Source organism: Schistocerca gregaria, chromosome 1, assembly GCF_023897955.1.
Source record: "Schistocerca gregaria isolate iqSchGreg1 chromosome 1, iqSchGreg1.2, whole genome shotgun sequence".
Lineage (NCBI taxonomy): Eukaryota > Metazoa > Arthropoda > Insecta > Orthoptera > Acrididae > Schistocerca > Schistocerca gregaria.
In genome coordinates this window covers 843924166-843947895 of record NC_064920.1, presented here as the reverse complement: position 1 = coordinate 843947895, position 23730 = coordinate 843924166, and the positions used below count along the sequence as shown (strand labels likewise).

Here is a 23730-nt window from a genome sequence, read left to right as displayed (position 1 = left end):
GCTGTCTCCATACCCGCACATGTCCAACTGCTCGATACAATTGGAAACGTGACTTGTGTGACCAGGCAACATGTTTCCGGTCATCAACAGTTCAATGTTGGTTTTGACGGGCCCATGCAAGGTGTAAAGCTTTCTGTCAGCAGTCATCAAAGGCACACAAGTGGGCCTTCGGCTCCTAAAGCGCATATCAATCATGTTTCATTGAATGGCTCATAAGCTTTCACTTGTTGATGGCTCAGCATTGAAATCTGCAACAATTTGCAGATGGGTTGCAGTTCTGTCATGCTGAACGATTCTCTTCAGTGTTGTGGGTCCTTTTCTTGCAGGATCTATTCCAGCCCAGCAATGTCAGAGATTAGATGTTTTACTAGGCTCCTCATATTCGCAGTATACTCATGAAATGGTCATATGGGAAAGTCTCTGCTTCATCACTATCTTGGAGATGCTGTGTCCCATTGCTCACGCACCGACTATAACACCACATTCAAACTCACTTAAATATTGATAACTAGCCATTGTAGCAGGAGTAACAGATCAACAGACCTAATGACTGTGCCAGACACTTGTTGTTTTATATAGGTGTTATGGTTTTCAATGCAGTAGGTTGTCTAAGTGAAAATCATTCATGGATCAGTCTTCAACATCTTGCATAACATTATGAATATGGCAAAGGTCACCATCCACTGGATTCTGTGAATCTCAGATCCAGTCAAAAATCCTTTCGAATCAAGGCAGTAGCAGACATGTTGTAGCTGTTTCCAGCAAATCCACATTATTTCTATAGCCAACTTACAACCACAGATGTTGGGAGTAACACTGTGGCCACAAGACTAAAGAGAAAAACAATCAGTGGAGACGTATGAATTCACCAACTTATAAAGAGACATACTTGCAACAATCACGAGGCAAGATTATTTTTGGGGCTGCCATGGTGTGATGTTAGTAAATTACACTCAAAAGGGGCAAACCATTATAGGAATATGCTGCTGAAGTCTCCTGATGAGATTATGGGCAGCTGTCAAGATGAAGCATTGTAGGAAGCTGTGCTAGTGGCCTTTTTGCTCCAAGAACAACGCCACAGCTTATTTTCCTTGAGCTATCAGAGTTTGCCTCAACTCCTGTATCATCCTGACATGAATCTAAGTCACTTCTTCCTCTCTTCTGGAATGAGCAAATCATTGTATGATAGTCATTTCAGAAATGATGATGAAGTTATTGTAGTGCCTTGCACTGAAGGGAGAATAAAGGGATCAGATTTCAAAAATTTATTTATCAAAAAGTGTAAAGGGTGGAATCACAACTCCAATGTTCTTTGACAGAGAAAAATTCAGATTTCAAGATTCTCATAGTTGCATATGTAATGCAAGCACCATTTTCTATGCAACAAAATGAAAATGTTAGCTCATACTTTGCCACATATAAATCAGCTGGTCTCTAGTTATCAAATTCACAGCTTGAACAATTGTGCATCAAAGACTCTCATTGTTTGGAAAGATATTAATACACCTAGGAGTTGTCAGTTGCCAGTTCGGATGTGCAGTACGGTTGGCTCGGAGAGTCAGTTGTTGAGTCTGTGAAGTCTGTCAGTTCTGTTTGTAAATAAACGTCTGTAATGAAGAATTACTTGTTGTCGTCAATATGAACTCAAGACCTTTTGCACGAAGCAGACACCTCCTAATGCAACGTTTTAATTTGGTTGAGGAAGCTGGAATGTTATAATTTGGTGTTGAGGAGCTGAAATGTTATAATTTGGTTGAGGAAGCTGGGATGTTATAAGAGCCAGTGGCTCCTTTTACTGGAAGAAGTGTCAAAGGGAAAGGAATCAGTATGAAGGAAGAGGACTAATGAGGTTCAGGAAATGCGAAGAGTCAGCCAGAAACCTGGATCAGGGGGACTTACTGGATAGGATTAGAAGGAAAGACTGATGCAGTATAAAAATCCTAGACTGAGACAGATAAACATTAAAGTCTGCTACACACACATCAGCGATGTCACAGTACCCACGACTGCACTGGCTGTGATGCCAGAGTGACATAAATTCCTAGTGGTCAGTGTTTCTTTGGTGTGTGGCAGTGCACTTGAGCAGCTGCATGGCGAAGTTCTCAGGCTATGATCTCATGTTGATTACTGTGATTTTGGATGAAGAACGGGAAAAACAAGTGAGAAATGGAAGTGGTTTTATAAGGGGTGGAAAAATAAAGCAACAGAAGGAGAATTTGCCACTCAGTAAAGTGAATTAATGTACAGGGTGACAATTATTGACCTGTATGAAATGAATGGTTTGCATTAGGATGTTCAAACTGCACGGTTAGCTGAGGGGCATGATGGGAATTAGTATGCACATGTGCACATGAAGCCCACTGTCATTTGGATGGGTTCATCAATAAGCAAACTTGGTGCCTTTGGGGGACTGAGAATCTGTATTTCATGACTGAGAAGTCTCTTCACCCTCAATGGTTGACTGGCGCACAATGTCCAGTCATGGAATAATTTGTGTGATATTTCTCAATGGCATGATGACTACTAAACTGTACATGAAAGTTTTGGAAGATAATTTCACCCCCATTATCCAGAGTGACCTTGATTTCAACAAAACATGGTTCACGCAAGACAGAACTTGACCCCATCAAAGCAGGAGAGTGTTTGATGTCCTGGAGGAGCACTTTGGTGTCTGCATTCTGGCTTTGGAATACCCAAAGGCCACTGGCATGGGCCTTGATTGGCTGCCACATTCTCTGGATCTGAACACATGTGCCTTCTTTTTTCAGACTACATTAAAGGTGAGGTGTACAGCAATAACCCCAAAATAATTTCTAAGCTGAAAGCAGCCATTCAGGAGCTCACTGACAGCATCGATGTTCCAACACTTATGCAGGTTATGCAGAATTTCACTATTTGTCTGTGACACATCATCGCCAATGATGGCAGGCATGTCAAACATGTAATAACCTAAATCCAAATATCTGTAATGATGTTTACATATTGAATAAAGTGTGTGTATGCCATAGTTTGTAACTAATTTACATTTCTTTTTTATATAGTTCAATAATAGTCACCCTGTACAATGGAACAAAGTTTTATGAATATTTCAGAATGTCAGAAAATACATTCAACTTACAGTTGAACAAGTTGGAAGTTCATCTGAAAAAGTAAAACACACACTGGAGAAAAGCCATCACACCAATACAATGGATCACCATTTGCCTGATGTTAGTTGTATATAACATAATTAACACACACTTCAGCAGTTTATTGGGAATTAAATACTAGGGGCATTTAATAAGCAATGTAACACACAAGCAGATTGGTTTTATTCAGAATTTCAATACACCATTTTATTCCTCGCTCTTATGACTACAACCCCCCCCCCCCCCCCCCCAAAAAAAAAAATCCCATTTTTTCTTCAACATTACCTCCTTTCAGTGCAACAGCCTTAAGCCAGTTTACTGGGAGAATCTGTATGTCTGCATGGTACCACTGTACTGGTTAACATCAGAGCCAGTGTCTTGATGCATCAATAACCTCCCCATCACTGACATACTGCTTCCCATGGACTACATCCTTCATTGGGCCAGAAAGGTGGGTATTGGAAGGTGCAATATTAGGGTTGTAGGGTGAATGAGGAAGAACAATCAAGTGAAATTTTGTGAGCGATTCTAAGGTATGCAGACTTATGTGAGGCCTAATGTTGTCATTGGAGAATGAGAAGTTCTTCTGTATTTTTGTGATTACAAACATACCGAAGTTGTTTCTTTGATTTCCTCGGGCTGTTGTGGTACACATGAGATTGGACAGGTTTGCATGAGCATTTTGTGATGATGACAGACAGCTTGCCCAATGACTCATAGTGTTTTTGTTCACTACAGGTCTCTATAGACACTCTGCAAGTACCTATGAATATCTGTGGTGCCTATGAATATCTGTGGTGCTCTGGTTTTCCACCAAAGAAACTCAATGACAGTTCTGTGCTTGGAATGCACCTCCATTACAGAGACCATTTTGTAGGCTACAAATAGTGCCACCACCTGTTGGAACTTTAGGGGCTAAAGTGGGAATGTTCCATGATGTCGCACAGCAAATACATTTTTTCATCCAAAACTGGATGAGGGAAAAAAGTGTTGTATTACTTATTGAATGTCCCTCGTACATGAAATCAACATTCATCATTTTTGGCTTCTGTTGTATAGTCTTAAATGTTTTCTTCTGGTTAGTGTGATACTGATTCATTACCGCTAAGACCACTTGTGAAATTGTTGTTTGTTACATCCCTATTGTCTACCTTTTTTCAGATACTTGACTGTTGGAGATGTGCTGAATATGATATCATTTAGCTGTCACAAGTACACAGTATGGTTGATAAGACCATATGGGAAACCTGCAAGATAATTACAGACAATGATGAATCAATTGATGCCTGCTCTGACAGAAGAAATGTGGAAGGACATTGCTAATGCTTTTTATAAAATGTGGCATTTTTCTGAACTTCATAGGAGCTATGGATGGGAAACACATATGTAATATGGCTCCTTCAAAAACTGGATCACTATTGTTCAATTGCAAACAGACATTCTCTATAACTTTGTTGCCTATTGTAGGTGCTCAGTGTACTTACATTTCTATTGATGTCAGGGCACATGGAAAGATAATGTTACAGTTATAGCTAACACTCTCAGACAATAGTCTTAGTCTTTTACCTAGCTGGTTGCATTTGTTGATGTAAAATCAGAAATATACATTTAATTATTTACCAGCTGTTTTTATTTCTGCTCCTGTTTCATTCCAGAGTGTATTACTCAGCTTGGTGTCCATGTATTTGGGATTGGAAAGGGCATAAACATAAAACACAGGATAGTTGCACATTATCTCAATAACGTTTTCATCATTCTTATTTATGGAGATGAACTACTGCATAACAACACAACAACCTAATGATCTCACGACTGTGAAGCAAGCAAAAGGAAAAGAGTGGACACTGCCCTTCAAATACCGATATAACAAGATGGTCATGGCACTGTCATGTCACTGTTTGTGTGAAGTGGTCTTAAGGTGATCTTGCAAGGAAAAAGTTCTATATTTAGGTATAATCAGGATTATACTATTAAAAAACTAACTTGATAGAAAGTAAATATGAGTGTTTAATATGGTTATTTAAAGGAGGAATTTTGCACATATTACACAAAATGGTTTTCTGAGTTCTTTGTGTATTTGCTTTGTAAAAGAATATTCCAGATTCACAATCATATGACAAGATGTAACCTCCAAACCATTGCATGAAACATATGGTACAGTATCTTTACACAAGAGGAGGTACTGATTAGCAGATAAACATATAAACATGGTGCTGAAATATGTAGCTCAATTTTCAAACTTGTATTTTTTGTTATAGCACACATGTATGAGGAATGCTCATATAGTTTCCATTATCAACTCAAAAAAATAAAGTTGCATAATTAATTTTTGGTTTATTTGTGGGTGCACATTTAAAGTCTTGCTATGCTTTGAAATCCCTGATCCAAAGTGCTCTAGCACACTGCTAGAGCAACCAAAACAAAACTGCAGTTGTTGTTGTTATTGTTGTTGTTGTGGTCTTCAGTCCTGAGACTGGTTTGATGCAGCTCTCCATGCTACTCTATCCTGTGCAAGCTTCTTCATCTCCCAGTACCTACTGCAACCTACATCCTTCTGAATCTGCTTAGTGTATTCATCTCTTGGTCTCCCTCTACGATTTTAACCCTCCACACTGCCCTCCAATATTAAATTGGTGATCCCTTGATGCCTCAGAACATGTCCTACCAACCAATCCCTTCTTCTTGTCAAGTTGTGCCACAAACTTCTCTTCTCTGCAATCCTATTCAATACTTCCTCATTAGTTATGTGATCTACCCATCTAATCTTCAGCATTCTTCTATAGCACCACATTTCGAAAGCTTCTATTCTCTTCTTGTCCTAACTATTTATTGTCCATGTTTCACTTCCATACATGGCTACACTCCATACAAATTCTTTCAGAAATGACTTCCTGACACTTAAATCTATATTCAATGTTAACAAATTTCTCTTCTTCAGAAACGCTTTCCTTGCCATTGCCATTTTATATCCTCTCTACTTCGACCATCATCAGTTATTTTGCTCCCCAAATAGCAAAACTCCTTTACTACTTTAAGTGTTTCATTTCGTAATCTAATTCCCTCAGCATCACCCGACTTAATTTGACTACATTCCATTATCCTCGTTTTGCTTTTGTTGATGTTCATCTTATATACTCCTCTCAAGACATTGTCCATTCCATTCAACTGCTCTTCCAAGTCCCTTGCTGTCTCTGATAGAATGACAATGTCATCGGCGAACCTCAAAGTTATTATTTCTTCTCCATGGATTTTAATACCTACTCCGAAATTTTCTCTTGTTTCCTTTATTGCTTGCTCAATATACAGATTGAATAACATCGGGGAGAGGCTACAACCCTGTCTCAATCCCTTCCCAACCACTGCCTCCCTTTCATGCCCCTCGACTCTTATAACTGCCATCTGGTTTCTGCACGAATTGTAAATAGCCTTTCGCTCCCTGTATTTTACCCATGCCACCTTTAGAATTTGAAAGAGAGTATTCCAGTCAACATTGTCAAAAGCTTTCTCTAAGTCTACAAATGCTAGAAACGTAGGTTTTGCCTTTTCTTAATCCGTTTTCTAAGATAAGTCGTAGGGTCAGTATTGCCTCATGTGTATCAACATTTCTGCGGAATGCAAACTGATCTTCACCGAGGTCGGCGTCTACTAGTTTTTCTATTCATCTGTAAAGAATTCCCGTTAGTATTTTTCAGCTGTGACTTATTAAACTGGTAGTTCGGTAATTTTCACATCTGTCAACACCTGCTTTCTTTGGGATTGGAATTATTATATTCTTCTAGAAGTCTGAGGATATTTCGCCTGTCTCATACACCGGATGGTTGAGTTTTGTTAGGACTTGCTCTCCCAAGGCTGTCAGTATTCTAATGGAATGTTGTCTACTCCCGGGGCCTTGTTTCGACTCAGGTCTCTCAGTGCTCTGTCAAACTCTTCACGCAGTATCTTATCTCCCATTTCATCTTCATCTACATCCTCTTCCATTTCCATAATATTGTCCTCAAGTACATCGCCCTTGTATAGACCCTCTATATACTCCTTCCACCTTTCTGCTTTCGCTTCTTTGCTTAGAACTGGGTTTCCATCTGACCTCTTGATGTTCATACAAGTAGTTCTCTTATCTCCAAAGATCTCTTTAATTTTCCTGTAGGCAGTATCTATCTTACCCCTAGTGAGATAAGCATCTACATTCTTACATTTGTCCTCTAGCCATCCCTGCTTAGCCATTTTGCACTTCCTGTTGATCTCATTTTTGAGACGTTTGTATTCCTTTTTGCCTGCTTCATTTATTGCATTTTTATATTTCCTCCTTTCATCAGTTAAATTCAGTATTTCTTCTGTTACCTAAGGATTTCTACTAGCCCTCGTCTTTTTACCTACTTTATCCTCTGCTGCCTTCACTACCTCATCCCTCAAAGCTACCCTTTCTTCTTCTACTGTATTTATTTCACCCATTCCTAACAATTGTTCCCTTATGCTCTCCCTGAAACTCTGTACAACCTCTGGTTCTTTCAGTTTATCCAGGTCCCATCTCCTTAATATCCCACCTTTTTGCAGTTTCTTCAGTTTTAGTATACAGGTCATATCCAATAGCTTGTGGTCAGAGTCCACATCTGCCCCTGGAAATGTCCTACAATTTAAAACCTGGTTCCTAAATCTCTGCCTTACCATTATATAATCTATCTGATACCTTTTAGTATCTCCAGGGTTCTTCCATGTATACAACCTTCTTTCATGATTCTTAAACCAAGTGTTAGCTGTGACTAAGTTGTGCTCTGTGCAAAATTCTACCAAGCGGCTTCCTCTTTCATTTCTTAGCCCCAATCCATATCCACCTACTACGTTTCCTTCTCTCCCTTTTCCTGCACTCGAATTACAGTCACCCATGACTATTAAATTTTCATCTCCCTTCACTATCTGAATAATTTCTTTTATTTCATCATGCAGTTCTTCAATTTCTTCATCGTCTGCAGAGCTAGTTGGCATATAAACTTGTACTACTGTAGTAGGTGTGGGCTTCGTATCTATCTATGCTGTTTGTAGTAGCTTACCCGCATTCCTATTTTCCTATTCATTATTAAACCCACTCCTGCATTACCCCTATTTGATTTTGTGTTTATAACCCTGTAGTCACCTGACCAGAGATCTTGTTCCTCCTGCCACCAGACTTCACTAATTCCCACTATATCTAACTTTAACCTGTCCATTTCCCTTTTTAAATTTTCTAACCTACCTGCCCGATTAAGGGATCTGACATTCCACGCTCCGATTTGTAGAACGCCAGTTTTCTTTCTCCTGATAACGACATCCTCTTGAGTAGTCCCCGCCCGGAGGTCCGAATGGGGGACTATTTTACCTCCGGAATATTTTACCCAAGAGGACGCCATCATCATTTAATCATACAGTAAAGCTGCATCCCCTCGGGAAAAATTACGGCCGTAGTTTCCCCTTGCTTTCAGCCGTTCGCAGTACCAGCACAGCAAGGCCGTTTTGGTTATTGTTACAAGGCCAGATCAGTCAATCATCCAGACTGTTGCCCTTGCAACTATTGAAAAGGCTGCTGCCCCTCTTCAGGAACCACACGTTTGTCTGGCCTCTCAACAGATACCCCTCTGTTGTGGTTGTACCTACGGTACGGCTATCTGTATCACTGAGGCACGCAAGCCTCCCCACCAACGGCAAGGTCCATGGTTCGGGGGGGGGGGGGGGTACTGTGTAGTAATCCATTTTCTGGGAAAAATGCTGAATTGGAAGTGGATGGCAACAATGCACCATTATACACTGAAGAGCCAAAGAAACTGGAACACCTGCCTAATATCATGTAGGGTCCCCACGAGCATGCAGAAATGCTGCAACATTACGTGGTTTGGATTCAACTAATGTCTGAATTAGTGCTGGAGGGAATTGGTACCATGAAGCCTGCAGGGTTGTCTATAAATCTGTAAGAGTACGAGGTGGGTGGAGATTTGTTCTGAACAGCACATTTCAAGGCATCCCAGATACGATCAATAATGTTCATGTCTGTCATGTTCAGTGCTCAGTGGAAGTGTTTAAACTCAGAAGAGTTTTCCTGGAGCCATTCTTTAGCAGTTATGAATGTGTGGGGTGTCGCTTTGTACTGCAGGAATTGCCGAAGTTCGTCAGAATGCATAATGAACAAGAATGGATGCAAATGATCAGACAGGATGCTTATACACATGTCACCTGTCAAAGTGGTATCTAGATGTATCAGGGATCCCATATAACTCCAACTGCACACGCCCCACACCATTACAGAGCCTCCATCAGCTTGAAAAACCCCTGCTGACACGCAGGGTCCATGAATTCCTGAGGCTGTCTCCATACCCGCACATGTCCAACTGCTCGATACAATTGGAAACGTGACTTGTGTGACCAGGCAACATGTTTCCGGTCATCAACAGTTCAATGTTGGTTTTGACGGGCCCATGCAAGGTGTAAAGCTTTCTGTCAGCAGTCATCAAAGGCACACAAGTGGGCCTTCGGCTCCTAAAGCGCATATCAATCATGTTTCATTGAATGGCTCACAAGCTTTCACTTGTTGATGGCTCAGCATTGAAATCTGCAACAATTTGCAGATGGGTTGCAGTTCTGTCATGCTGAACGATTCTCTTCAGTGTTGTGGGTCCTTTTCTTGCAGGATCTATTCCAGCCCAGCAATGTCAGAGATTAGATGTTTTACTAGGCTCCTCATATTCGCAGTATACTCATGAAATGGTCATATGGGAAAGTCTCTGCTTCATCACTATCTTGGAGATGCTGTGTCCCATTGCTCACGCACCGACTATAACACCACATTCAAACTCACTTAAATATTGATAACTAGCCATTGTAGCAGGAGTAACAGATCAACAGACCTAATGACTGTGCCAGACACTTGTTGTTTTATATAGGTGTTATGGTTTTCAATGCAGTAGGTTGTCTAAGTGAAAATCATTCATGGATCAGTCTTCAACATCTTGCATAACATTATGAATATGGCAAAGGTCACCATCCACTGGATTCTGTGAATCTCAGATCCAGTCAAAAATCCTTTCGAATCAAGGCAGTAGCAGACATGTTGTAGCTGTTTCCAGCAAATCCACATTATTTCTATAGCCAACTTACAACCACAGATGTTGGGAGTAACACTGTGGCCACAAGACTAAAGAGAAAAACAATCAGTGGAGACGTATGAATTCACCAACTTATAAAGAGACATACTTGCAACAATCACGAGGCAAGATTATTTTTGGGGCTGCCATGGTGTGATGTTAGTAAATTACACTCAAAAGGGGCAAACCATTATAGGAATATGCTGCTGAAGTCTCCTGATGAGATTATGGGCAGCTGTCAAGATGAAGCATTGTAGGAAGCTGTGCTAGTGGCCTTTTTGCTCCAAGAACAACGCCACAGCTTATTTTCCTTGAGCTATCAGAGTTTGCCTCAACTCCTGTATCATCCTGACATGAATCTAAGTCACTTCTTCCTCTCTTCTGGAATGAGCAAATCATTGTATGATAGTCATTTCAGAAATGATGATGAAGTTATTGTAGTGCCTTGCACTGAAGGGAGAATAAAGGGATCAGATTTCAAAAATTTATTTATCAAAAAGTGTAAAGGGTGGAATCACAACTCCAATGTTCTTTGACAGAGAAAAATTCAGATTTCAAGATTCTCATAGTTGCATATGTAATGCAAGCACCATTTTCTATGCAACAAAATGAAAATGTTAGCTCATACTTTGCCACATATAAATCAGCTGGTCTCTAGTTATCAAATTCACAGCTTGAACAATTGTGCATCATAGATCATGAAGAGTAGCAGGCATAGATTGGAAAAAAACAGTCTTTTATGTACCTGCGCAGATAAGAACTGATAACGAAACTACTGTTATCTCCCCTTCCAATCCAACATCTTGGAATGGTGCTATTAATGTAATGTCACCTTCTATGAAGGTGAAGTTCCATGAGTCACTTTGAAGTTGGAGAAACAGCCAGTTTCTAGAAATGTTCTGTATAGATATGAGATTAATGTGACAGTGTTCCCAATTAAAAAAAAAAAAAATGTCCATTAACTGTTTACGGAAATGGCACAGAAGCTGTTAACATTGGGTGGGTCTCTTGCATGTTGAATAACTGTCATAAGATTCTCACTCATGCAAAATCTATCATTAAGGGGCTTAACTGTATGCTAAAGATGAAAAATGGGTTAATCCAAAAAAAAAAGATGATTTAGAAAAGCTCGTCTTCTATGTTCTTTAGAACTCTGCTACAAAATTTTTAGCCTTTGGTGTGGTCATTAGGATGCAATGCTTTGGAATAACTACAGTTTTTATGGTTTTTGATGCAGGCAGTGTTTCAGAACTCACCATATCTTTGGATGAAGTATTTTTAATTCATTATTTATTCATGTCCTAGATATTTTTAGGGCTCCATATGCTGCTTGGATACAACTGACACTTTCATCTATGCTTTTCCATTTGCAGATGAAAACATCTTGCATGTATGTTTGTTGCCATTCATAAATTTATGTACAATGATGTGACTCTGTGTGCAACATTGTCACTAAAATGCACAGTGAAGATTAAATGGGCTCTAAATTTGGTAACTGAAGCACACACAATAATCATTTCTCTGCTGTACCCATTTTCCTACAAATAAGCAACAGTGCCATTGAGGCCCTAATTTAACTTCCATGTGGACTACTCAAAACTTTCAATTTTTTTGTTTATGCGTGTTGAAGTGATATTTATGTTTTTTATTGTTTGAGAGAGGTAAATTCTTGATATCTGCTCATTCATTTTGAATAAGCCTATATACAGAGATGACCTACAATCATCGTCAAATTTCATAATCACAGCTTAATTCTTTCAAGATAATAATTAAAAGTTTATGACTACTGACTACCTTTTGTACAAGCTTTCTCTCTCTCTCTCACTCACTCACTCACTCACTCACTCACTCACTTTCAGATAACCCCTGCACACACACACACACACACACACACACACACACACACACACACACTTACACTCGCACTAGAATCTAACATTCTCAGGCTCAGCTTGTGAATGTACTCTGACATGTAAAAGTTGAGGTGCACATCTCAAGACTTTGTCTGTGTCCCTGTCTGCCCCTCTTGCTTCCTCTAGGTACACAGAGCATTTGTGGTTTATCATACCTTCAAACAGCTTGGCAGCCATGTCAAAATATTTGGCAATATGTACCACAAAGAAATTTTTTCTAATGAAAAAAATGAGGGCTAGACTGGGGAAGTACAGACAGGAAGGGTCTGGTTACTCAAATTCCAGGTTAGAAGGGACCAGCCTGTTATGAATATAAGAAAAGATGAAAATCAAAAGGCAAGGTACCAGGATTAGTAGGATCTTCACCTCAGCCTTATGCCTCTTCCTTCATCATTGTCTCCCATAACATTTGCAATGGATAGGTTGCTCTCAGTCAGGATGTGAGAGACCTGCCCTTTTTCTCTAACCTACCCCAACCTATTCCTCTGTCATTCCTTAGGAAGGGACAAACACTTCCAAAAGGTAAGCTAGTTTTTTTCTAGTTTTGTATGTGTCTGTCAGCTGTATGTAGAATTCTGTCTCATGAAGGTATGTGAGGGCCAGCTAATCTGTTTCATTGTAATTTTATAGTTTAATAGGAGACTTTCCAGTATAATGTAACTGCTTAAGAAATCTGCATTCTGTTCCACTATGCACATGACCTTCCCTCCATGAACCACAGACCTCGCCGTTGGTGGGGAGGCTTGCGTGCCTCAGCGATACAGATAGCCGTACCGTAGGTGCAACCACAACGGAGGGGTATCTGTTGAGAGGCCAGGCAAACGTGTGGTTCCTGAAGAGGGGCAGCAGCCTTTTCAGTAGTTGCAGGGGCAACAGACTGGATGATTGACTGGTCTGCCCTTGTAACACTAACCAAAACCTCCTTGCTGTGCTGGTACTGCGAGCGGCTGAAAGCAAGGGGAAACTACGGCCGTAATTTTTCCCGAGGGCATGCAGCTTTATTGTATGAATAAATGATGGTGGCGTCCTCTTATGTAAAATATTCCGGAGGTAAAATAGCCCCCCATTCGGATCTCTGGGCGGGGACTACTCAGGAAGACGTTGTTATCAGGAGAAAGAAAACTGGCGTTCTACGGATCGGAGCGTGGAATGTCAGATCCCTTAATTGGGCAGGTAGGTTAGAAATTATAAAAAGGGAAATGGATAGGTTAAAGTTATATATAGTGGGAATTAGTGAAGTTCGGTGGCAGGAGGAACAAGACTTTTGGTCAGATGCATACAGGGTTATAAATACAAAATCAAATAGAGGTAATGCAGGAGTAGGTTTAATAATGAATAAAACAATAGGAATGCGGGTAAGCTACTACAAACAGCACAGCAAACACATTGTTGTGGCCAAAATAGACATGAAGCCAACGCCTACGACAGTAGTACAAGTCTATATGCCAACTAGCACTGCAGATGACGAAGAAATTGAAGAAATGTATGATGAAATAAACAAATACAGATAGTGAAGGGAGATGAAAATTTAATAGTCATGGGTGACTGGAATTCGGTAGTAGGAAAAGGGAGAGAAGGAAACGTAGTAGATGAATATGGACTGGGGATAAGAAAAGAAAGAGGAAGACGCCTGGTAGAATTTTGCGCAGAGCATAACTTAATCATACATGAAAGAACCCTGGAAATACTAAAAGGTATCAGATAGATTATATAATGATAAGACAGATATTTAGGAACCAGGTTTTAAATTATAAGACATTTCCAGGGGCAGATGTGGACTCTGACCACAATCTATTGGTTTTGAACTGTAGATTAAAACTGAAGAAACTCCAAAAAGGTGGGAATTTAAGGAGATGGGACCTGGATAAACTGACTAAACCAGAGGTTGTACAGAGTTTCAGGGAGAGCATAGGTGAACAAATGGCAGGAATGGGGGAAAGAAATACAGTAGAAGAAGAATGGGTAGCATTGAGGGGTGAAGTAGTGAAGGCAGCAGAGGATCAAGTAGGTAATAAAATGAGGGCTAATAGAAATCCTTGGCTGACAGAAGAAATATTGAATTTAATTGACAAAAGGAGAAAATATAAAAATGCAGTAAATGAAGCTGGCAAAAAGGAATATCAACGTCTCAAAAATGAGCTCGACAGGAAGTGCAAAATGGCTAAGCAGGCATGGCTAGAGGACAAATGTAAGGATATAGAGGCTTATCTCACTAGAGGTAAGATAGATACTGCCTAAAGAAAAATTAAAGAGACCTTTGGAGAGAAGAGAACCACTTCTATGAACATCAAGAGGTCAGATGGAAACCCAGTTCTAAGCAAAGAAGGGAAAGCAGAAAGGTGGAAAGAATATATAGGGGGTCTATACAAGGGTGATGTACCTGAGGACAATATTATGGAAATGGAAGAGGATGTAGATGAACATGAAATGGGAGATATGATACTGTGTGAAGAGTTTGACGAAGCACTGAAAGACCTGAGTCGAAACAAGGTCCTGGGAGTAGACAGCATTCCATTAGATCTACTGACGGCCTTGGGAGAGCCAGTCCTGACAAAAATCTATCATCTGGTGAGCAAAATGTATGAGACAGGTGAAATACCCTCAGACTTCAAGAAGAATATAATAATTCCAATCCCAAAAAAGCAGGCATTGACAGATGTGAAATTACTGAACTATCAGTTTAATAAGTCACGGCTGCAAAATACTAACTCGAATTATTTATGGACGAATGGAAAAACTGGTAGAAGCCGACCTTGGGGTAGATCAGTTTGGATTCCGTAGAAGTATGGGGACACGTGAGGCAATACTGACCCTATGACTTATCTTAGAAAAAAGATTAAGGAAAGGCAAACCTATGTTGCTAGCATTTTCAGACTTAGAGAAAGCTTTTGACAATGTTGACTGGAATACTCACTTTCAAATTTTGAAGGTGGCAGGGGTAAAATACAGGGAGCGAAAGGCTATTTACAATTTGTGCAATAACCAGATGGCAGTTATAAGAGTTGAGGGCCATGAAAGGGAAGCAGCGGTTGGGAAGGGAGTGAGACAGGGTTGTAGCCTGTCCCCGATGTTATTCAATCTGTATATTGAGCAAGCAGTAAAGGAAACAAAAGAAAACTTGGGAGTAGGTATTAAAGTCCATGGAGAAGAAATAAAAACTTTGAGGTTCGACGGTGACATTGTAATTCTGTCAGAGACAGCAGAGGCCCTGGAAGAGCAGTTGAATGGAATGGAGATTGTCTTGAAAGGAGGATATAAGATGAACATATACAAAAGCAAAACGAGAGTAATGGAATGTAGTCGAATTAAGTCGGGTGATGCTGAGGGAATTAGATTAGGAAATGAGATACTTAAAGGAGTAAAGGAGTTTTGCTATTTGGGGAGCAAAATAACTGATGATGGTCGAAGTAGAGAGGTCATAAAATGTAGGCTGGCAATGGTAAGGAAAGAGTTTCTGAAGAAGAGAAATTTGTTAACATCAGGAAATCGTTTCTGAAAGTATATGTATGGAGTGTAGCCATGTATGGAAGTGAAACATGGACGATAAATAGTTTGGACAAGAAGAGAATAGAAGCTTTCAAAATGTGGTGCTACAGAAAAATGCTGAAGATTAGATGGGTAGATCTCATAATGAATGAGGTGGTACTGAATAGGATTGGGGAGAAGAGTTTGTGGCACAACTTGACTATAAGAAGGGATCGGTTGGTAGGACATGTTCTGAGGTATCAAGAATTTAGTATTGGAGGGCAGCGTGGAGGGTAAAAATCGTAGAGGGAGACCAAGAGATGAATACACTAAGCAGATTCAGAAGGATGTAGGTTGCAGTAGGTACTGGGAGTTGAAGAAGCTTGCACAGGATAGAGTAGCATGGAGAGTTGCATCAAACCAGTCTCAGGACTGAAGACCACAACAACAAGAACATGGTCATGATACTAGTGTCATAATCTACAAACTCGGAAGCAAATTTATTTGTAAAGAGTACTATGATACTCCATAAATTTGTTATCTGATGAGTCCTTTGTCAAAGTGGGCATCACTTTTGAGGGAATAGCAATTACTGCCCCAAGTCTTGAGACAGTTGATAGGCTGTGTACAGAAAATTAAAGTGAATAGTGTTGCAACAGTCTGTAAGAGTCTACGAGTTTTGCTTTTGCAGAGAACTGTACTGTAATGATAGAGCATATTAGTTTTATAGGTGTAAATGCTATGATTAAAATTCTCCATTTGGGATTGTGTTGTAAAGGAACTGATGAATATTTACATGATGCCAATCTTATCAATAGAGAAATGATTTCTGACAAAGAAAAGTGTGGAATGTTGTGGTAACCCACTGGGATAGACATCAAGCATCAGCTGACATGTCTAACATCAGCTGTCAGCGCACAACTGGCACATATCCCATGACAGTCACTCTGCGTCCACTATCGAGAAATGTGGCCACTAAGCTGAGACACTGTGTCTGAGCATGTGCACATTGAGTACGCAGGTGCCTCTTAGCGCCACCTGCGACATGCCATCTACATATACAATTGCCACCCTGTGATTGCCCTCAGTCTGCTCTCAGGCTCATCATGCTATTTACTATGTTAGCTATATACTTGTCTTTCTATGTGGCTATCAAGTGGCAGCTCGTAGATACACATTCTGGGGGTTCCCAAATTTTTAAATTCAGATAAATATGACAGTGCAAAATTAATAGCATCTGCTATATAACAGTTACACTCATCGACATATTTATACAACTTCAGCCACTCTCAGTAATAATAATAATAATAATAATAATAATAATAATAATATTCATAACTTGTTTGGCAAAAGGAAGAATTGCTGTTGTAAAATTTTCTTGTTTTGTACATAATTCAGTACAGTTTATGACAAGAATTAAATAGTGTTTAAGCTTTTGCTACTCTCCGTTCTGCATTTTTATGAAAGTGGGAGTTTTCACTCTGTTTTATTTTTTCGGACAAATGTATGAGATTCCTAATTCATGTATTCATGTATTAGTTAATGAATTAACTTCTAGGCTGAAAATCAGGCATTCTTACATTGCACCCACATATTGACTTATGGTTATATTCACTCATTTGTTAAATGTTTGTTTGTAGTTTCTCTTATTTGATCTTGTCACTTTCTCAGACAACAAATCTGGTTTGAGATCCCCTAGTTTCTTTGTGGCAAACTTTTCCTGGTAATTTTCATTTCTTTTAGTGCTTAATACCCAGTACATGTTGACACTCCACAGGAAAGCCAATTGCTGCACGATAGACAACCAACTCCAAACACAAACTGCTGTTTGCAAAATGCAGTAGTAGTACTATCTACCAACAAGGTCACTTGACGAGAATACAAACGAGGCTCTGAGAGCTATAAGAGGCAAAAGCACAAGCACACTGTCTTTGACCCCCCCCCCCCCCACCCTCTTCCCTACCTAAGGGAATATCAGAGTAACCAGTGATCAGTTTTTTGTGATTGTTCAAATATATGTACAATGTGGGCCTACAGAACAGATAAACCTTAAGATCAACAGATGTCAAAAGCATGAATAAATACTACAGTCCCACAATCAATGATGACATGTTTTATGGTTCTCATCACCTCAAATGGATTACTCTATGATAAAATCCAAAACATTATGTACCACATCTCAATCAGATTACCACAAAATAGGTTTTTTCCTCAGTATAACTATAACATACACTGATGTCCAATCTAATTTTGGTATATAGTGTGTGAATTCACATATTTATGGGGTGTGCTACCACCAAGCAGAATATATGGCGAACATAGATAAAAGTCTGCTGCATTGTGGTATCATCTGGTATCACTGACATAAACTAGTAGTTGATTGATAAGGGGCTATCAGTGCACACTATGAACTGTGCAAATTGTTTATCAAATCTGTATGTATTTGGCACGCAAGGCAATTATATCTTGCCAGTTGTGCATGCACAGATCCTCCTTAAAACATGCACAAGTGAAGGTGTGCTCATGACCCTGATGCCAAGTTTCAGCAGTCTAATGGAGCACTACATAGCAAATTTAGTGCCCTGTATTTCAGATTACCGCATATACATTATATTCAACAGCATTCAAAGAAAAATAACCAATAAATCCACAAGGTAACAAAAGTTAGGGTGTTCACATGCTCTTGTGCTCTTACACAGCAGCTGGCACTGTGGCTATTCCATACATTATATCCATTGTGGACTACTGGCCTGTGAGTTTGTTAAATATACTTGTTCTGGGGGATTGTCTCTTGTTTTTTATGTTGTTAGTTTCAACATAATTGCTGACAATTGTGTGCATTTTTCGTGTTTGCTATGTAACCTTGGATCTTGCACAACAATCTGTGTAACTGGATGTGTCGATGGAAGTCATGCTGTTTCACTTTTTGCAGCAGCAGTCAGAGAGATAAAAATGTGAAGAAACCTTGTTGTCTACATTGCTCTCTTGGCAGTCGGCTACATATCTACAACTGTTTCCAACTTAGATAAAGACGCCTGAAGAGTGGTAAGCATATGAGGAGTGCCTTGGCAGCACTGTGCCATATTCCAGGTAAGGGATCCAGCCACAGTCAATTCATGGAATCAGCACACCAGACCTTTAAAAAATATATGCTCTCTTAACTACCTACTTTCACTCACAGTGCCATGTCGTTGCATCCTGTGTGGAATTTTATCAGTATCATAAACAGCCTTTCACTCACACTGCAATTGGACAGCTAAACAGCAGGGATTTAGTGGGGAATACCATTTTTTTACTCCAGTCAATAAGTGAACGTGTGCAGATACGATAATTAGGGACTCAATCATTCTGGTGCTCCAGATAAGAAGTTGCATCAGGAAGCTCTACAATTTTAGGACCCTACTTTGGTGGACATTTCAAAAAGGGACCAATTTTTCAAAGTTCCCCATGTAATGGGCCATCAATAAGAATTCTGGGGTGAGGTGGTGACCATTGCATCAGTTCTGGGAGAGGGAGACAACTTTGCCGACACAGCAAATGTGGCAACAGTAGAGCACAAACACTGCCGCACTCCATCTCTATCTCATAAACCAGGGAAGGAGTCTTGGCTCTTTGACCAGTACTCACTTACATTGTGCCTGGACTGTTTTTGAACATATCAGAAATGACTACCCTGACAGGAGGGCATAGTGTGAAGTATGCCAGAAGAAAGGACATCTCATGTCTCTGCTGAGCTCTGGACAAAAAAACACTCACCTTGACAGTAACTAATCAGTATTAATGTGATTTCGTTGGAGTCTCACAGCACAGTGGCGTCACCTAAGAAACTGTTCATCGTGCTCACATTGCACAAAAAACAATTTCAGCTACTCGTTTGCTCCAGTGTCTCAGCATTTTTGTTAAACACTCAAACATATCACTATCCGGGACTGCTGCCCCTTCAGTCCACAGCTCACTGCTTAGTGACATATAACAAACAACAAATTCCACTCAAAGGAAATGTGATGATGTACAAAAATATTGTGTGACACCTCACCTTTCTTGTGGTTCACAGCACAGATACAGAGAATCTATTCAGCCTTAATGCTTTTTCAACTTTCAGATTTGTCATTAATGACCTGGTCCACCTGGTTTTGGAATAAGTACCATTTCGAGAATTGGAAACCCTGAGTAAGGAATTCCCTGACATTTTCTCTGGGGGTGAGAAAAGGGAATAACTTTATGGCACACTTTACATTAAATGAACACTCACTTCTTCCATGCACAACACATACCTCTTGCACTGCGGGATGTCATCAAGAATGAACTAGATGAAGTGAGAGCTGTGAGCGTCTGTGAACATGTGTCTGCAAGTGAGTGGGCAACAGCTTTTTGGTTACCATAAAAAAAAACTGTCAGGAAATTCTGTCTGTTATACGACATCCTCCTCTAGCACTAGTTTTTCTCAACAGAAGTTGTCAATACTAGTATTATTTTTTGAATTTTAGAGTGGTCAATATAATCCAGTTGCTTTCCTGAAAACTATCATATAATTTTATACACAGTGTGTTATATTTCTTGCTAAAATTTAGGGAAATGATTTACTTTATAAAATGTTTTAGTCTCAATGCTATAATCAGTAAGTACTAGAATGAAATTTTCACTCTACAGCGGAGTGTGCGCTGATATGAAACTTCCTGGCAGATTAAAACTGTGTGCTGGACTGAGACTTGAACTCGGGACCTTTGCCTTTCGTGGGCAAGTTCTGGCGGAATTAAAGCTGTGAGGACAGGGCGTGAGTTGTGCTTGTATAGCTCAGTTGGTAGAGCAGTTGTCCATGAAAGGCAAAGGTCCCGAGTTCGAGTCTTGGACCGGCACACAATTTTAATCTGCCAGGAAGTTTCAGTAAGTACTAATTCTGAATGTACAGTTAAAATTATTTTTTTCAGAAGCGTTTGAAATTATGAATTATTGGCACACTTAAAATTTCTATTATTAATTATGCAATTCTGTACTGGTTACTATGTTTATTTCTGAATTCATTTATAAAATAATAATTGAAAGTAATAATGTAATGGAAACTAGTAGAAATTCATTTATTAAGAATGATTGTAAACCCTTTGGAATATGTTTTTTTCTGCAGAGTAGGAAAGTCCTAAGCATGCCTCTGATGTGATCAGACATATTTTTGTATTTTGTGTGAACAATGTAATTTTAGCTTTGTTAATGTGAAAAATCAAGAGACTGTATGATATACTAAAATGTGAGAAAATATATCTACATAAAAATAAAAATTCTGCAACAACAATCTTCAAATTTATTTAGGACAATCCAGCTGAGAGGACCTAAAATGTGACATTTTCAGCTTCAAGATCAGACCACTAAAGAAGAAGAACTGGAGCCAACTTATATGACAAGTTAAGTAAACTAGAAAGTTTATTGTAATCTTCCCTCCTCTCATATCTTCTTAAAAGACTAATGTGGACAATAGGTGGTATTAGGAAGGGAAGGAGGGGGGGGGGGGGGGGGGGGAGAGGTTACATGCCCATGTGGAGACTTTAAGGTTTCAGTCAATTCATAGTCAGAGATCAATATGTATCCCACTCCAAAGCCAGACAAGCTTCTCTCTGCACTTGTGGGAAACCAGTATTTTTTGAAGGCTGATCTCTCAGAAGCTTACTTATAACTAAACCAGGATGATGAATCACAGAAAGTGAAGGTAGTCAACATAAAACATGGAATATAGTTGTTTCAAACATTTAGGTTTTGAGGTGGCTAGTGCCCCAGCAACCTTTCAAACATTTGTTGAGCAACTGCTACAAGATGTTCCAGGGTGCATAAATTATCTAGAGGGCATTGTGGTGATGGGGGACACAATGGAAGAACACATAGGAAACTTGTAGTGGTTGTTCCACACCCTCCAGTCCTCAGGCCTCCAAACTGACCTCTGAACATCTCTCTTTTTTCAATTGTTGGTTGAATACCTAGGACACATCGTCTCATGAAGTTATTAAGCTCAAACACAATCTGGTTGAAGGTGTCATTGTGCTTTCTCGCTCCACAGATGTAAAGGAACTCCATTCCTTGCTAGGAAAAGTAATTTATTACAGAAAAGTTATAGCTGGCATACCATCAACTGTACACCTTCTCAGTAACATGTGGAAGAAGGCTGTGCCTTTTGTGTTGTTGTGGAATGTGAACTGGCATTCATGACCCTGAAGCAGGCCCTCCTATTGGCAACATGTCTTGCCACATTCAACTGGACAAACAGCTAATGGTGGTGGCAGCTGCATCTGAATGGATCCTAAGGGCTGCCCTGACACAAAGAGTCACAGATGGCTCTGAACATCTGATCATACTTGCATCAAAGACACTCAGTGCCATACAAAAGAGGTATTTTCAGATAAAAAATATGTCCTTGTGATCATTCTTGCACTTAAATAATTTCAAGAATTCCTATTCAGAACAAAGTACCACCTCATCATGGTTCATAAGCCACTGATATTCCTCTTCAGTCCTGCAGGAAAGCTACCTGAGAGAACTGCCAACCACTTCAAGCACTGTGCACTCTGTATCAGCAGGTATAATAACAAAATTCACTTTCACAATACTGGTCAACATGTCAATGTGGATGTCCTGTCCTGTCTCCTGATGAGCCTCAACATTGAGTTTGACCAAGATGACATCTTGTGCTTGTTGCATGATAAATACCTAAAACTTTTTTATTCACTCAGACATAGAAGTAACTCTCCTGCAGCAGTGAGACCATCATCAGTACAGGACACATAATCGCATAAATAGTGCTTAAGGACAACCCAGAGGATGAGTTGAAGTACCTCCTCGGCACCTGGGGAGCAGCAGAACATGATGAGTTAACTTGCCCATAGCAGTAAAAGAGTTAATTACTTCCTTTGTTCTGTTTTTTGACTGTGAGAGGTATCTCCTGGTTTCTGTAGGTAGACTTTCCCTCTCTGCATTTGATCCCTTATAACTTAGAACTTCACAGAATATATTTTACTCAACATTGTGAAAACAGTTTTCTGAATCTGATAATGATGTATATACAGGATTGCCTTTCATCAACCTATTTTCTAATTGAAGTCATGTGGTCAGTATTACTTCACATGATCCAAAATTTATCCTCAATCTAAATATATCTTCCCTCAGGTCAGTTTCCATTCATCATACTATTCTTCTACAGATGGTCATTCCACTCTTCTATACCTGATTCTTCTATACATGATTTGGGTTATTATGTTTAAACTATGATTTATTAATCTGATGATTAGGTAAGACACTTGTCAAAACCTGTCTTTGTTGGTACTGAGTTTATTATATTCTTTTTTGTGTTTGGGTATACTTCACTAGTCTCATATATACCACAACACTTGTGTAACAAATTGTGATAACAAACATTTCTTACTTTATAGAAGTTGACAGTAACAACTACATAACACATAAAAGTCTTTATTTTGATTCACAAGTTTTTTGATATAAGACAGCATCTTATTACTGAACGTGTCACAGTATTGCAATGATGCAGCTATGAAGTGCACATTACTTGAGTTAATTTCAGTTTGCAGAATGAGAGACAGGGCATCACCTATTTTAGTGTGAACATATCCTGTGACACAAATATGCAACAACTGATGGTACGATAGTACAGACTGAATTGTGTGACAGGATCTCAGTATGTTGTTGTTGTTGTTGTTGTTGTTGTTGTTGTTGTGGTCTTCAGTCCTGAAACTGGTTTGATGCAGCTCTCCATGCTACTCTATCCTGTGCAAGCTTCTTCATCTCCCAGTACTTACTGCAACCTACATCCTTCTGAATCTGCTTAGTGTATTCATCTCTTGGCCTCCCTCTACAATTTTTACCCTCCCCACTGCCATCCAATACTAAATATGTGATCTCTTGATGCCTCAGAACATGTCCTACCAAATGGTCCCTTCTTCTTGTTAAGTTGTGCCACAAACACCTCTTCTCCCCAATTCTATTCAATACCCCCTCATTAGTTATGTGATCTACCCATCTAATCTTCAGCATTCTTCTGTAGCACCACATTTCGAAAGCTTCTATTCTCTTCTTGTCCAAACTGTTTATCGTCCATGTTTCACTTCTGTACATGGCTATACTCCA

The 23730-nt window shown here is 39.6% G+C and overlaps 1 protein-coding gene and 1 long non-coding RNA gene across 4 annotated transcripts in view; one reads left to right on the top strand and one right to left on the bottom strand.

The window, feature by feature from the left end:
- LOC126272461 (uncharacterized) overlaps nucleotides 1–23730 on the bottom strand; it is a 531522-nt gene that overhangs the window by 100845 nt on the left and 406947 nt on the right. The gene's annotated exons all lie outside the window — the stretch shown is intronic.
- LOC126272483 (uncharacterized) lies at nucleotides 2907–4747 on the top strand. Its single transcript, XR_007549229.1, has 2 exons — nucleotides 2907–3209; nucleotides 4290–4747. It is a non-coding gene; the product is annotated as an uncharacterized LOC126272483 (long non-coding RNA).